The sequence below is a fragment of the Panthera onca genome, chromosome X (genome assembly GCF_046562875.1).
Source record: "Panthera onca isolate mPanOnc1 chromosome X, mPanOnc1 haplotype 2, whole genome shotgun sequence".
Classification (NCBI taxonomy): domain Eukaryota; kingdom Metazoa; phylum Chordata; class Mammalia; order Carnivora; family Felidae; genus Panthera; species Panthera onca.
Window position 1 is genome coordinate 14,221,886 of NC_138357.1, and position 15,440 is coordinate 14,237,325.

A 15,440-nucleotide genomic window follows, 5' to 3' on the forward strand; every position below is an offset into this window, starting at 1 on the left:
GAGCAACCCAGGTGCCTCTGTAATTTATTTATATAAATTCAAGTTGGTTAACATACAGTGTAGTCTTGGCTTCAAGAGTAGAACCCAGTGATTCCTCTCTTACATATGACGCCCAGTTCTCATCTCCAAAAGTGCCCTCCTTAATGCCCATCACCCATTTAACCCATTCCCCCACCCACTTCCCCTCCAGCAACCCTCAGATTGTACTCTGTATTTAAGAGTCTCTTATGGTTTGCCTCCCTCTATGTTTTTATCTTATTTTTCCTTCCCTTCCCCTATGTTCATCTGTTGTTTCTCAAATTCCACATATGAGTGAAATCATGATATTTGTCTTTCTCTGCTTAACTTGTTTCGCTTAGCATAATACACTCCAGTTCCATCCACGTGGTTGCAAATAAATCTCTGCCTTTTTTAATAGCACCAGTCAATTGATCATATTAAGCCTTTGTTTCCTCATCTGTAAAATGGAAATAATTATAATACCTTTGTCATAGGGTGCGGTGAGGATTAAATGACATAATTGTAACAACATGCTCAACACAGTGCCTGACACATAATAAATATACTCAATAAATATTGAATAAATGCTCAGTACATATGAGTTCTTTCATTAGTATTTCTCTAGGTACCTCTCTCCCTTTGTAGAACCGCATCTTTCAGAACTATGTCTGGATGTACACAGCACTTGTCATGGGCTTTGTAAATAAGGAGGAATGAATCGATTCGAAAGGAGCTATGTGGCCAGTTCCCTAGCGGATCAAGAGATTTGTGAATGGATGAGAACTTGTACTGAGCCAATTTTTCTTTCCAAACATATATCTAACTATAACCAAAACTCACAATTCTCCTAGGTTTCATAGCATTCTGTAGACATGATATCATCTGGGTATCATGTGACTTCTTACGGGGTTTCAGATTATGAAATATGGTTAGGCTTTTGACTAACAGAAGAAGATTTGTAGGAGATTTCAAATTTACATAATTGGTTCTTGTTTTTCATTTTTTTCTATATTTAGAGTTCACTGAGTGAAATAATTTCCTAGTCACAGTTGAATGGAAAGCCATAGTCAAGCTACAAATTAGAGCAAAATACTAGCTTCTTGATATATTTGTTCAAAATGCAATTTCCCTCTGCTCCCAATATAATTTACTAAATAAGTACAGTCTAATTACATGTCAATTTTTTTTCCTTTTTGTGATACACCAAGATATTTTTCTATCATTTAGTGATTGCTTGGAATCTTGCCAGCTAGGAATCATATACCAACCGCCAAACATCCCACTCAGAGTCCCCTCAACATAAGAGGCTTAGGAAGTGTCGAAACCTACATCTGTTAGAGCTGGATAACAATCAGAGGGAACAATGTACAAATGGCTAATACATGCTTAGAGCACAGTTTCAAAAGCACAAAGCCATTTGCTTTGCTCATCAAATTAAAGATATTATGCTATCCCGGAGCATTATGGAAATAAATGTCTCTGGTTCAGGGCACACCATGTCGGTCGGCATACCAGTATAGCCCCGCATTAGAAATGTATGTGCTTAAATTGCAGAACGTAGATCAAAGGCCCAAAGATATTTTCGGTAGTCCCAGACCCAACTTTGAATAGAGCTGTGTGATTTGCCTTGGACGGTAGGATAAGATGGAAGTAACAGCGAGCCAGTTCCAAAGCTGGGCCTCGAGTGGTGTGCGTGTTTCCGTTTGCTCTTGGACCTCTGCCGTTGCCCGAGGAGCATGGTGAACTCAGGATCGCCCGCTGGACTCCAAAGGAGGGTGAAGGAAAAGCGGGTCAGAGTGGCTATAGCACAGTGAAGCTCAGCCGAGGTCAGCCAGTTCCCAGGTATGTGAGCAAGTGAGTCTGAGATGGGCAGAGCTGCGCCGTCTGTCGCGGGCTAGATCGACCAGCCCTCGGATGTGTGAGCGAGCACACTCGAGATAAGAAGAGCTGCCTCGCTGGGCCCGGCCCGGAGAAACCAACCCCTAGATGCATGAGGAAGCAAAACTGAGACCAGCAGATTTGTCCCGCAGAGTCCAGCCTGGGTTAGTTGACCCACGGTGTTGCGCGCTAAAAAAACGCTTCCCGTTTGTGCCACCGAGATTTCGTGGTTGTTTGCCGCATAGTGTTATTGTGGCCGTAGTTAAGTGATAAGTTGTGTACAAACACGTAGGAGTTCTGTAATACTATGTCATAACAAGAATTCTATTATCATGACTGAAGACCAGACAGGTTTATGTTATCTGTTATCTATTTACATTATCTATATCTGTTATCATGAGTGAAGACCAGATTTATAGACTATTACACAGATGTATCCAGTCTGCATGATTTCATTTCCATCTCTCAGCCTGTCTACTCATCATAACTCTGAAACCTAACTATACTGCTCTAGGAAAAGTTGATTGTCAGGAATCAAAGCAACTAAGAAAATTTAAATTTCTGAAAATCTGAATCTAAATTCAGAAAGCTCTTCTTTAATTGTTTAATTTTAATTTTTTCATGTTTTTTTTTTTTTTGAGAGAAAGAGCGCGCAAGTGGGGGAGGGGCTGAGGGAGAGAATTTTTTAAATTTATTTTGTAAATTTCCATCCAAGTTAGTTAGCATCTAGTGCACCAATGATTTCAGGAGTAGACTCCTTAATGCCCCTGACCCGTTTAGCCCGTCCCACACCCCCTCCAGTAACCCTCCGTTCTCCATGTTTAAGAGTCTCTCCTGTTTTGTCTCTGAGGGAGAGAATCTTAAGCAGGATCCACAGTCAGCTTGGGGCCCATGTAGGGCTCAATCCCATGACCGTGAGCTCATGACCTGAGCCGAAATCAAGAGTTGGATGCTTAACTGACTAAGCCACCCAGGTGCCCTGCAATTAGTATTTTAACACGAAAGGGCTGGGAATGACCATAATAGGGTATTTCATGTAAGGCAATGAATTATCTTCAGATTTAGAAAATTAAAAAAAAAAAAAGTTTCGTTCACAGTAACATCGAAAAGGGTACAAATGCTGAGGAACAGATTTGACAGAATAAGTGCAAGTTTATATACTGAAAACTACAAAACATTTGTTATACGAAATTAAAGAAGAGTTTAACGAATGGAAAGACGTTTCGTGTTCAGGGATCGTGAGTCTTAATATTAAAATGGCAAGCTGATCTATAGATTCATTGCAATCAAATTCTCAGCTGGCTTTTTTTCCCCCAGAAATTGACAAGCTATCCCTAAAATCGATATGGAAATGCAAGGAATCCGGAATAACCACAAGGACATTGAAAAAGAATAAAATTTGAGGGCTCACACTTCCCAATTTAAAAGTTACTATAAGGTTATATCAGTAAAGACATTGTGGTAGTGGTGTGCAAGCAGGCATATCAGTTAATGGAACAGAACTGAAATTCTCCAAATAATCTTACATTTGTGGTCAATTGATGTTTGACAAAGTTGAGAAGTAAATTTGATAGAGAAGGGAGTCTTTCCAGCAAACGGTCCTGGAACAGTTAGATAGCATATGCCAAGAACCCCTCGAATTTATACCATTACCTCACACAATACAAAAAAAGCAACGCAAAATCTAGCACACCAAAATTTAAGAGGTAAAACTATAGCACGTTTAGAAGAAAATCTTTGTGACCTTGGATTAGGCAAATTCTTTTTTTTTTTTTTTTTAGATTTTCTTTTTAAGCAATCTCCACATCCAACATGGAGCTCGAACTCACAACCCTGAGATCAAGAGTCACATGCTCTACTGACTGAGCCAGCCAGGCACCCCAGGACAAATTCTTAAATGTGACTCCATTTTTTTTTTTTAACATTTATTTATTTTTGAGATAGAGACAGAGCATCAACAGGGGAGGGTCAGAGAGAGAGGGAGACACAGAATCTGAAACAGGCTCCAGGCTCTGAGCTGTCAGCACAGAGCCCGACGTGGGGCTCGAACTCACGGACTGCGAGATTGTGACCTGAGCCGAAGTCGGATGCTTAACCGACTGAGCCACCCAGGCGCCCCTTAAATGTGACTCTAAATGCATGATCTATAAATGATAATACTGATAGGGGTGGCTGGGTGGCTCAGTTGGTTAAGCATCTGACTCTGGATTTCGACTCAGGTCATGATCCCATGGTTCATGAGTTCAAGCTCCACATCGGGCTCTGTGCTGACAGCACAGAGCCTGTTTAGGGTTTTCTTACGCTCCCTCTCCCTATGACTGTCCCCCAGGCTCGCTCGCTCGTGCTCTCTCTCTCTCAAAATAAACATTTAAATAAATAAATGTCTTTAAAAAAAATAAAATACTGATAAATTGGACTTTACATAAATAAAAACATTTTGTGCTTCAATAGGCAACATTAAGAAAATGAGAAGACAAACCACAAACTGGGAGAAAAATCTTTGCAAGTTATATATCTGCTAAAGAGCTGGTATTAAGAATAAAGAACTCTTGCAACTCAATAACAAGAAGACAACCCAGTTAAGAAATGGGTGAATGATTCTAATGGACATTTCAGCAAAGACGCTATATGGGTGGTAAATAAATACATGAAAAAATGCTCAATGCCATTACTCATTATGAAAATGAAAATTAAAACCACAATGATAACCTCTAAAGTGCAGCATACATTTAGTAATGGACATACATTGCTGGTGGGAACGTAACATGTTGTAGCCAGTTTTAAAAACAGTTTGACAGTTTCCTGGATAGTTAATCATAAACCACAGAACACAATAATTCTAATCCTAGATATCTGTCCATGAGATATGAAAACATATTCCCACAAAGACTTAGGAGGGAATGCTTCTAGAAACATTTTTTCCCCCTAACATCAACAACCTGGAATCAATCCAAATATCTATCAACTGGTGAAAGGATAAACAAAATGTGGTTTTTCCATACAATACAAAACTATTCATCAATAAAAAGAAACAGACTGTATACATTTTGCAACATGAATGAACTTCAAAAACCTAATGCTAAATGAAAAGAAAGCCAAATGCAAAATATTATGTATTATATGATTTTTTTATTTTTTAAGTTTATTTATTTTGAGAGAGAGCGCAAGCAGGGGAGGGGCAGAGAGAGAGAGAGAGGGAGAGAAAGAGAGAGAATCCCAAGCAGGATCTGAGCTGTCAGTGCAGAGCCCAACGTGGGGCTTGACCTCACAGTGAGATCATGACCTGAGCTGAGCTAAGAGTCAACGCTTAACCAGCTGAGCCACCCAGAGGCCCCTGTATGACTCTATTTATATGCAATTTCCAGGAAGCATTAATCTGTATAGACCAAAAACAGTTCACTGGTTACCTGGGACTGGGTCTGGAAGTGGGTATTGACTGTGCACGGGCATGAGGAAACTTTTTAGAGTGGTGGAAATGTTCTTAAACTCGACTGTAGTGACAGTTGAACAATTCTGTGAATTTACCAAAAATCCTTGCAATCTATACTTAGAAGGAGTAAATTGTATGTTATGTAAATTATACTGCAATAAAGCTATAAAAATGGCACATGAAAACACATGCTTATTTATGCTGCCGCCTCAAATCCCATTAAAACAACAATAAAGAAACATGACCATAACCATAACCAAAACCATACCCACAGAAGAAGGGGAGATATTTGAAAAATATACAGTGGAGAGCAGATTGCTAAGTGATTTGACGGAACATGAAGAACCTAATCCTGAGCAGCTGCAGAGGGGAATAACAAGAAGATACCAATTGATCTTTCTTTGTCAAAGCAAGGCTTTGATTGGAGGCCCCAAGTGCTTCAGAAAGCATGCGTGGACTTGGGGCAATATGGCAGCGTAAGGAGTGGTTAGAAATCTACATAAAATGCTCTTCGCCTCCCTGGTCTCCAATACCAACTCGTGTTAACCACGTGTCTATCCCAACAGAGTAAGGGACACAGGTTTATTTTCTGGAAGAATTACACACGCTTAAAGAGGTTCTAGACTGCCTATCGTGATGTTAACCAGTGGTAATCTTAGAATATGCCTCATTAATCCAAGGTCTCAAAAGCTTATGGTGAATTTTTCGGATGTGAATAAAAGTCACTGTTCAGTATAAAGTGGAAGATAAACTTTCGCTGTGACTAAAATTGTAGAAGTAGATTGTCAGTGGAGAAATGTACGTTTTTGGAGATAGCCTTTATCAGGTTGAGGAAGTTCTTTTCTACTGCTAGATTTCGAAGACTTTTCCTCTTTTGTAGCCTGAATGGATGTAAAATTTTCTTACTTTTCTTCATCTACTGAGATGATCATAAGATTTTCTTGTTTTGTCAGTTGGTATGGTGAATTCTTCTGATTGATAGTGAATGTTGAGATAGTCATGTTTTTTTCTGAGATAAACCCCACCTGGCCCACTTTTTATGTATTGTTGGATTCCATTTCTGTGCTTGGTGTCTATTTTGTGTCCTGTTGGGGAGTTTTGCATTTATGTTTATGGGGAATATCGTGTGATTTTCTTTTGTTGTAATGTTTTTGTCTGGTTTCCTTAACAGTGTAATGCTGGTCTCATAAATTGAGTTAGAAAGGGTTTCCTCCTGTTACACATTCTGGAGGAATTTGTGTGGAGTTGTTATTATTCTTCAACGTGTGATAACATCTGCCAGAGAAGCCATCTGGGCCAGAAATTTTCTTTGTTGGAAGTTTTTAAACTACACGTTCAATTTGTTTGAATAACATAGCACTATTCAAGTTATCCGTGTTTCCTTCAGCGAACTTCGGAAGCTCCTATCTTTTGAGGAATTTATCCATTTTTTTCCAAGGTGTAAAATTTGTTGCTATAATATTGTTTGTGGTATTCCTTATTGTCCTCTTTTTTTAATTTTTAAAACTTTTTTGAGAGAGAGAGAGAGAGAGACTGCATGAGCAGGGGAGAGGGGCAGAGGGAGGGAGGGAGGGAGGGAGAGAGAGAGAGAGAGAGAGAGAGAGAGAATCTCAAGGAGGCTCCACGCTCAGTGCAGAGCCTGACGTGGGAATCCCATGACCCTGGGATCACAACCTGAGCTGAAATCAAGAGTTGGATGCTTAACCAACTGAGCCACCCAGGCGCCCATCCTTATTGCCTGCCCCATTTTTTTTAAACTTTACTTATTTATTTTGAGAGAGAGAGAAAGAGTGCAAGCATGAGCTGGGGAGGGACAGAGAGAGAGGGAGAGAAGGAGAATCCCAAGCAGGTTCCATGCCATCAGTGCAGAGCCTGACATGGGGCTCAAACCTACAAACCATGAGATTATGACCTGAGCTGAAACCAAGAGTCGGACACTTAACCGACTGAGCCATCCAAGTGCCCCTCCTTAATGTCCTCTTAACATCTATATTATCTATGGTGATTTCCCCTTTTTTTCATTCCTTATATTTGTAATTGATGTCTTTTTTTTTTATTTTTGGTCAGTTCAGCTAGTTTATCAATTACATTGACTTTTTAAAGGAACCTGCTTTTGGTTTCACTGATTCACTGCTGGTTTGTTTTTTTTTTTTTTTTTTTGTCAGTTTTACTGCTCTCATCTTTATATTTTTTGTTCTCCTTTTTCTTCCATTTGCTCTTTAGCTGGTTTCGTTTTGTGAGATCTTAGATCATTAACATGCAATCTTTCTTATGATAGAAGCCTCAAATATTATACATGGTCCTCTCAGCACTGCTTTAGTTGTGTCTCACAAATTCTGGTTATGTTGTTGTTGTTTTTAACAGCATGTGTGTGAGTGGGAGAGGGGCAGAGAGAGAGAATTTCTTTTCAGTTTATTTTTTTATTTATCTTGAGAGAGAGAGCGAGAGCGAGTAGGGGAGGGGCAGTAAAAGAGGGAGACAGAATCACAAGCAGGCTCTGCACTGACGGCATGAAGCCCGATGTGGGGCTTGAACCCACAGACTGAGATCATGACCTGAACTGAAATCAAGCATCGGATACTGAACCAACTGAGCCACCCAAGCACCGAGAGAGAGAGAGAGAGAATCTTTCTTTCTTTTTTTCTTTCTTTCTTCCTTTGTTAATGTTTATTTATTTATTTATTTATTTATTTATTTTTGAGAGAGAGACAGAGAGTGAGCACGAGTTGGGGAGGGGCAGAGAGAGAGAGAGAGAGAGAGAGAGAGAGAGAGAATCCCAAGCAGGCTCTGTGCTGTCAGTGCACCAACCCAGGGCTGGATCTCATGAACCGTGAGATCATGACCTGAGCCGAAATCAAGAGTCAGATGCTTAACCGACTGAGCCACCCAGGCGCCCCTGTTGTGTTTTGTTGTACTTAAACTCAAGAGTACTTTCTCATTTGCTTTGTGATTTCCACTTTGACCCACGAGGAGTTTCCAGCATATTTCTTTTTCTGATTTCTTGTGTAATTCTGTTACAGTCAGAGAATATGGTTTGTAGAGATGGAACCATTTTAGGTTTGTTGAGCTTTGTTTTGTGGCCCAGAATATGTTCTGTGTGAATGTCACTTGTATATTTTTATTAACAGTACGTTATGAAGAGCTAACGTTTTAAATTTTGCCGTGGTGGGGGCAGCCTGGGTGGTCCAGTCAGTTAGGAGTCTCTTGATTTCGGCTCAGGTCATGATCTCATGGTTTGTGGGTTCGGGCTCCATGCTGACAGTGGAGCCTGCTTGAGATTGTCTCTTTCTCTCTTCTGCCCCTCCCCCCGCTCGTGTGTGTGTGTGTGTGTGTGTGTGTGTGTGTGTGTGTGTACGCGCACGTGCACTCTCTCTCTCAAAATAAATACATAAACTTAAGAAAGATTTAAAAAGTATTTTCGATGTGGACCAGTAGGAGTTGCTGGCTGTTACTCAGTTGCACTCATGCCCTGCAGAGAGATAATAAGAAACGAAGCGTGGTTAAGACCAGCTGAAGGCCATGTGTAAGAGGTAGCAAGTGGGAAGACAGGCACAGCTGAGGAATAAACTCAGGATCTGCTAGTTCGGATCCTACAGCTCCGGAGGTGCTGGAATCGTCAGCCACCGTCATATCTGTGCATATCTGTGTCCCTGACACACGAGAATTGGACAGCTGAGAGGATGCTCTTGAGGATTTTGGCTCTGTAGATTCCCCCCAAACCCCCCAGAGCTTGCAGAGATGGCCTGCCATTCTGGAGTCAGAGCTAGCCCTTTTCCCATGAGGTAAAAAACGGAAGTCTTCTCCGACGCAAGGCAACAGGTACCCCTCAGTCCTCAGAGATGTCTCATTTCTTCTCCTGTTTGCCGGACCAATGACTAGGGGTAAATCCCAGCATAACCGAACTCAGGATACAACGGGTCTGATAAAGAAGAAAGGAATTACACGTGGCAGGAGCTACAAGAATTGGCTAGCATGTCCTGTAGAAGCCATACGACTCCATGGGATTGGATTTTAAGGTGCTTCTCCAAGGGAGCTGGGATGCAAGCGTGGATTATTGAGAATCGACTCAGGGCATTTTCTTAGGGCACAAGATTGAACACCCTGGCAAGGACCCCTGCGCATGGTACAAATCCACTTAGCGTGTCTCTTAGAAACCTGGAGAAAGATACAGCTCAGGCCGTGGGAAGTGGATCCCAGAGTTTCCCTAGCAGGTGGTAGGGGAAAGGTATAAAAAGGCTTAGGAAAGTGAGCCTACTGTAAGGGATATATTATGGAGGGCCACACAACCCACCAGAGAATTATGTGCCACAGAGGAACCACCATTCGCCAAGGTCCTCGGGAATATGCACTAGCACGTTCATTGAGAAGTTAAATGGTGGCCCTCTTCTGCAGGCCAAGAATGATGGCAGAGGACATGGGCACAGAGTTTGGCTTGTTAATCGCCATGAGGATGATGGCTAATCAGGTAATAGAGGCTAGAAGCCAGAACAGACACATTCTCCAATAAAGATGACGTTTTTAAAAAGAGCTATTCGGATGATTCCGAAGTACATCTAGTTTTGGGATCCATAATATCTGGTGGCTAGCCCAGTGGTCCCCACCTCTTGTTTGTTTAACCCTGCTCCTAAGCACATGGTTATTTTTCTCCTATAACCGAAGTAACTGTATATTGTAGACATTTAGGGTGAAGGAGATCAAAAAGAAGATAAAAAATTTTTCGGCATCACATATGACACTGACATGAGCATTCTGGTAGCTCAATCTCTGCGGATTTCCATGATTATTTCCTTCAGATAAATTCCTAGAAGCAGAACCTGTGTCCCAGCTGATGTATGCTTTTAAGGTTTTTGGGTCCACGCTGCTAAAGTGCCCCCCAGAAGTTCATCAGATGACTTTCTCAATTTCAGCCTATCATGTTCCCATTCCCCATTCCACTGCCTACACTAGTTTTTAGAATTTTACAAGGTTCTGCCAGTTTAATAGGTGAAAATGGTCTCTACTGACATCCCTTCGTGACTTGTGAGATTGGACTTCATGTTTTAACTTGTCTCCGTGTTTGTTTGCCTTCTGTCTGTCTTTTTTGAATTCGTATAATTATCAATTTGGGGAAAATGTCACTTTTCTTCTCTTTGATTTGGAATAGTGGTTTACATAGTAGGTTCCCCCGGCCCACCCCCGTTTCATCATTTGACTTCAATTTTCTTCGTAGTGTGTTTTCCTCACATAAGGTTTTGTTGGTTTGCTGGCTTTTGTTACATCATGTATGACAACTTTCCTTTTCCTATTAAATTGACATGACTTTTTTTAGTGTTTGTTTATTTTGGGGGGGGGGGGCAGAGTGAAGGGGAGAGAGAGAATCCCAAGCAGGCTCCAGGCTGTCAGCACAGAGCCCGATGCAGGGCTCGAACCCACGAACCGTGAGATCATGACCTGAGCCGAAATCAAGAGTTAGATGCTTAACCAACTGAGCCACCCAAGTGCCCCCAAGTTGACATGACATTTTAATCATATATTTATATTTGATATATTCTTCAGTATCTCTCAAGAGTTCCTCCTGTGTTTCATTGAGCTGACTCTGTGGTCGTATTATGCTTTTAGAATTATTTTTAATACAAGTACCCTTTAATTAAAAACACTTCTTAATGTTTTAGTTATTTTTGAGAGAGAGCACAAGTGGGAGCAGGGAGGGACAGAGAGAGAGGGGGACAGAAGATCTGAAGCAGACTCTGCACCAACAGCATCAAGCCTGATGCGGGGCTTGACCTTAAGAACCGTGAGATCACGACTTGAGCCGAACTCAGATGTTCAAGTGACTGAGCCACCCAGGCGCCCCTTTAATTTTTTCTTTTACACAGTTTCTTGATGGATCACATGTTTATTCTTTCTGATGAGCACAAGAGGAATTTTAAGTGCCAGAGTAAATTCCGCTGTTTTTTAAATTGTGTGCAACGTATAGAGTAATTTAGAAAAAAACCAAATATTCGTATAGCATCAGATCTTCGCATTCAGTAACATGGCATGAGACGTCACTTATTCTGGTGCAGTTTTGTTTCCTTAAATAAGGTTTTGTGATGTTTGGGTGTATTTTAGTATAGAATGATCAAGTTCTTAGGTGTTTTCTTTCTTCCCCCTGCCACCCTCTCCATATGGTTCTCTTCTTCACTAAAAATTGTGTCTAGTGGTCTTAAGCTAACAGCCACTTCCTTGGCCTGCCAGATAAATATAGCATGCATTTTTGGCCAAAATAGGAAACGGACAGACATATAGGAGAATGTAGAAGGAGGGCAAGCAAACAGTAGGATGAATGGATACCCGAGGAAAGGATGGCTGTGCTTTAGGGCCTTAGAGAGGCTCCTTGATGAAAGTTTGACTCATTGATTCAATAAAGTAGTTTAATTGATTCTTGGGGCTTGGTGTAATAGATTGTTAGCTCCTGTCTCCAGGCAGTGGTTATTATAAGCCTGGCATTTCACTTCGATGATGAGGAAAAACTCCCTTCAGCAACTTGAAAAGCCATTTGGGCTGAGGACAGAGGTGGTACCACTCAGTGTGAAAGTGTTAGAGGAAAGCAATCACGGTTTCCATCAGAGGTAACGTTCTCATTAACGAGCTTGAGATCTTAATGGAATTGTACAGCATCGCATGTGTTTGAGTGTATGAGTGTGTTTTAAGGATGAAAAGCAAAGCAAACGGATATGAACGCTTTAAAGGTATTCTAGTTATTTAATTTGAAACAGTGATTTTTTGTTTCAAAGCAGCTTCTCAAACCAAGAGAATAAAGACTGTGATACTTTTTCATCCATCCTGGCTCTTAATTACAGGCAGTTGAGCACTTTATTGTATGCCCCTTTCTTTGAGGGGGCATTGGTGTTGAGAATGCTAATTCTGTCTTCCCAGAGAGGTTACAAAACCACTGAAAGAATATACACACACACACAGAGACACACTGCATGGCACTACATGGTTGAAGTCCCATAACAACATATAAATGCATTTAGACTAAAAGAGTAGCAGTTTTTGACTTCTTCTTCCATTTTCATTTGCTATATCTTAAACACATGTTCAGATTTGCATCTGGCTATTGCATGACGGCCGCATTTTAGGGCTGGGAGAGTGGGGACAGAGAAAAGTTGAGGTATTACTGCAACAGTGCAGGGGAGACACAACAGGGGCTGAGATGAGGTAGGCCAGTTAGAGCAGGCATGGAGAAGAGGGGACAGATTCGAGACCTGCTTAGGAAGCCAAATGTGTGGGATTTGATTAGTAAGAAGATGAAGTCAGGGATAATTGCGAGAGTTAATTTGAAGCCAGGAAATGTAGATTTGAATTTTAGTGGCTTCTTAGTTGTGTGATTTGGGCCACTTGGGGATTTATTTAAATGGTCTTTGGTTTTGTTTCACCATTCGCAACATTGAGGATACTGATACCTGCTGCGTAAAGTTGTATAGATTAAATTGAATATATAACAATGCTTTGTCAATTCTAAAGCACTACATAAAATTTAGACGTTATTTACTTCATTAAAAATATAGTATATCTCAAGGGGGTACTGATAAGATGTTTATAGATCCACGTACAAAAAAGATCAAATAATGACATCTGTATCTTTTTTTCCTTGGTGTAAGAGGGTATCTAAAAGGAGACATCGATGAGGTATCTTCTGCATCATAGAACTTGTTTCCATGTTTGCCAAAAAAGACACTAGGGGGAAAAAAGAAAGAAAAGCTAGAATGTAACCCATTTCTTAAGGCCTAGCTCAAATTGTAGACCCTTAATGTATTTGGTGGTAAAGTCCCATTCTTTCCCTTTGCCTTGTTTTCCCCATCTGTAAACTTAGAGTATGGGCCAAGGTCTGATTTTTACCATCAGGTAGTAACCACTTCTTAACTCCCAACATTTGTATTAGTCCTCTTCAAGAAGAGCTATTGAAGTAGTTTCAGCCCTTGCCAAACTCATGGAAAGGATAACCTTCCAGTTGGAGGAAGTAACTCTCATTTTCCTGCACCTTCATCAGGAAATAATGAATGGTATAATTTTTTCCTTGCCCCTCTTCCCCAAAGGACAATCAGTCTTGTAGATCCGAGGCTGATTTGTGCTAACTCCACGATTAGATATTGTTATTTTCTTTTTAAAAAAGTATTTATTTATTTATTTACTTATTTGAGAGAGAGACAGAGATAGGGGCAGAGAGAGAAAATCTTAAGCAGGTTCCACGCCCAGCGTGAGCCCAACACTAGACTAGGTTCAGTCTCACGACTGAGATCGTGGCCTGAGCTGAAATCAAGAGTTGGATGCTTACGCAACTGAGCCACCCAGGTGCCCCAGATACTGTTATTTTTTCCATAGTGTGGCCTCCTTGTTTTCCTCCATAGTAAAAGCTTTTCTCTCTACTCTCCATTGAGTCTTCCTGTTCCTTAAGACCCCCTCAAATATTAGCTTCTCTGAAATGCTCCCTCTTCCTCAGGGCTTGCTGTTTTTTGATTGTTGAAGACTATAGTAGTGTATTTAGTGACTAACCCAAACTGATGTTGCAAAGACATGTATTCCTTTTTATTTCACTGAAATATCTGTTCTTTGTTGTTGTTGTTTGTTTAATGTGTATTCATTTTTGAGAGACAGAGCGTGAGCGGGGGAGGGGCAGAGAGAGCGGGAGACACAGAATCCGAAGCGGGCTCCGGGCTCCGAGCTGTCAGCACAGAGCCCGACGCGGGGCTCGAACTCACGGACCATGAGATCATGACCTGAGCGGAAGTCGGACACTCAACCGACTGAGCCACCCAGGCGCCCCTGAAATCTCTGTTCTTTAGCTTGTGTTCAGGTAGTGTTCTGACAGAGATGTCCTTGACCTTCAGGAGCTCAGACAAACACACAAATGGCACCTCTCTCCATCACTGCAGATTAGCTCTACCAGGGCACTCCTTCAACCCTTAGGCTTACACTGAGTCTAGGAACCAGTCCCAGATGAAACCTTCGGGTATTCTTAGGTCTTTTCTAAGCGTAAATCTTGGCCCTGGACATGGACGTGCCTGTCTAAATTACCACAGATGCACAGCTGCCTTTGAATATCCTAGTTTCACAGAGAAACTCTCCTCAGGTTTTATTGCCGTGCCTTAGGTGGTCTATTGTATGTTTCAATTATGGCGTTTTGCTCCTAGTTTCTGAGAGTTGTTGGGCCAACCTTAAGTGTTTTTGAGCAAATTCTTGCCACTTTTCTAGCTCGAGTCCGAAGTTAGGCAGAACAGAGATGAATTCCTCGTGTTTAGTCTTTCGGGAAGCCCCAAAGAGGTTAGAACAGACATACGCAGTAGTTTTGGGGGAAAGTCTGTTCTGTTTCCTCCAGACCCAGGGACCATGGTCCCACATTGGGGTTGCAGGTTGTTACTGCTTGGCGAGCAAGATCTCCAGTAGCACGGAGGGGAGGAGATGGGACAAGGGCAAGTAAAACACCACAAAACTTTCCGATCATTTGTAAGTTGCCTTTTTCTTGAGTCCGTGTTTGCTCGGTTGCTTTAAACTTTTGACTATTTTCCAGGATTCTGACATAATTGGTTCTGACAGTTTCTGCTTGGTTTTTAATGCTTCTTCAGGGGCAGGGGTAGATGTAACCCTGGAGCTGCCTACTCCATCATTTTGCTGATGTCATTCATCTATACTATGTTTTCTATTTACATAATTATCTTAACTGGTACACGTGTGTGTGTTTCTGTGTGTGTGTGTGTGTGTGTGTGTGTGTGTGTGTGCTTGAATTATTGTCTCGGCTTACTTTCAGCCTGAAAAACTTACTTTCATATTTCTTGTAAGGCAGGTCTGCTAGCAGCAAATTCTCTCAGTTTTTTTTTTTCATGTGGAATGTCTTTATTTCCTCTTCATTTTTTAAATATAGTTTTGCTGGATATAGGATTCTTGGTTGACAGGTGGTGTTTCTTTTTTGAGCATTTGGAATATATTATCATACTGCTTTCTGGCCTCCAGTGTTTCTGATGAGAAGTCAGCTATTTATCTTATTGGGGCTCCCTTCTAACTGATGAGCCATTTTTCTCTTACTGCTTTCAAGATTTTCTCCTTTTCTTCGTCTTTCAGCCCTTTTACGATTGTGTGTATGTTTTGGGGTCTCTGCTTTTATTGTATTTGG